The following is a 2042-nucleotide window of genomic DNA, read 5'->3' on the forward strand; positions in this document are numbered from 1 at the left end:
CGTAAGTTTGTCTCTGACTTTTGCATAATTCAATAAACGAGCATTTTTCTTAAACTCATCCATGTGTCTGTCCTTCATTCCATCACCGCGTACGAGGCTGGGGAGGGTCGGTTCATCGGAACACAAAAACCCCTGACAGCGGCTTAGTCACATGTAGCGCGGACCCTTCCGTTGGTCTCAAAGTCACGTGTGTCGTCAGACCAGGAAATGAAAGAACGGAAAGTGATTATGTTGACGTACATCGTCTTTTTGTCAATATAAATGTTTAATGTGTGGTAAAAAGTATCATGTAAACGTTCTTTTGACGTTTCTTTAACCCATAAAAAATATTTTAAAGAGACGTTCGCATATGCCGTGTGTGACGTCATCACGTAGGAAGTGGGGGGACTAAATTTGTAGCCACACCGGTGTAGCTACACTACACTGATGATGAAGACTATGGGATGTTATTCAAAATGAAATCAAATTGTGCTTTATTACAGGTTTCATATCAAACAATTGTTCACAGATCGTCACAAATGTCACAAGTAACCATCAGAGTAAATCTGCACGACGTTGATGGTCTCGTCCTCATCGAAGACTTGTGTGTAGTAGTTTCTGGTCCGAGTCATGGTTCGAGTGACGTCATGCTGACTTGCTCCTGCTCCTCAAAGGCTCTGAAGATCCTTCAAAGCCTCACCAGTCAAGCCCATGGTGCATCTTAAAAGAATAAGTCAATAAGAATGAGCAGCTGTACTTCTGTTCTTCATTTGCTAAATAAACTCTTACCTTGCTGTGACGCTGCCATGCGAGACAACTCTTTCAGGGAATCACAACGACTTGACAGAGACGAGAGGTGGTTCATCTCCTTCTCAAGAATCTTTCACTTCCTGCCGTCTCCTTACTGCCATAACAACGTCGAATCCTCTCTGTCCGAAAGTCAACAGAACCTGGAAAATATTGTATTAATGAAGTCGTATGATTCTGATCATTTGAAGTGTAAAATCTATTGAAAAAGACTCTTCAGTCTAGTGTACCTTCCACCTTGACGGGCACGACCAAGTGTTTCCAACAACAGAAGCCAGAAAACCTTGACCATAAGCGTCAGCATGTCAGTGCGTCCTGCCACAGAAATGTATTGATCATTATTACCAAACATGACTATTTTAAGGACCAAAGTGTGTATGATGTAACCACCTCACCTGCTTTTGACATGTTGACCCCTTCCACCTCCGATGGTTAGTCCAGCACCTGATATGCAGCTCTCCATCTCCCCTAGAAAAGAACATAGAATTGCATTTTAGATTATTTCCATGATGGGATGTGCTGTAGGTTTACAAGTTTGTGTTCACTATGTTACAAATATTACTCACTTACATTTGAAATCATTTGTCAGGAACCACAGAGAGAAAGGTTTCATGTCAAGCAGGTCTGGAGTTCTGGGCAGTTCTTGCAGGTCACTTCCATGCAAAAACAAAACAAAAACATACTAGTGCTCCCTTTTAAATATAATTAATCATGATACAAGCAAGTATACCTGATCAAGCTCTCCATGTTTCCTTCATCCATTGTTTGATGGTGTTTCCATCTTGTTTACCTATTTATGCTGGAATTTAAAATAATAATATTTCATTATTATTTTATATATATTCTTTCATTTAAAGAAAACAACAACAGATCAAATCCCTCATCCAAAATGGTTCAAATAAACGTATACTTATATAGTTAAATACGATAAATATGTTATCTGTATTAATATGCGGAATTGATAAATTAAATCAATATCTTGAATATTAATAAAATAAATCGCCTACCATGACCTGCCAATATAGCAAACTTTTTATTGGAATATTGAATATATTTTCGTCCTTTCAAAATAACAAACAAAATACGTGTATGAGTTGCATTATAATTAAAAAAGCTAAGTTTTAGCGAACTAGCTCTCGTGTTAACGCACCACAGAAAATTACATTACACGCAATGAAACATTATTTCTGAGTCTTAAAGCAATAATGATATCTAACCTCAATAGACGAGTGACGCGCACCTGGTTCCGTCAAGTT

The 2042-nt window shown here is 38.3% G+C and overlaps 1 long non-coding RNA gene across 1 annotated transcript; it reads right to left on the reverse strand.

The window, feature by feature from the left end:
• Nucleotides 1-456: 456 nt before the first annotated feature.
• Nucleotides 457-896, reverse strand: LOC148068030 (uncharacterized). The gene is made up of 2 exons (XR_015713181.1): nt 769-896; nt 457-699 (listed from the first exon to the last, which is right to left on the reverse strand). It is a non-coding gene; the product is annotated as an uncharacterized LOC148068030 (long non-coding RNA).
• Nucleotides 897-2042: the final 1146 nt, after the last annotated feature.

The sequence above is a fragment of the Callionymus lyra genome, chromosome 12 (genome assembly GCF_982586985.1).
Source record: "Callionymus lyra chromosome 12, fCalLyr1.hap1.1, whole genome shotgun sequence".
NCBI lineage: Eukaryota > Metazoa > Chordata > Actinopteri > Syngnathiformes > Callionymidae > Callionymus > Callionymus lyra.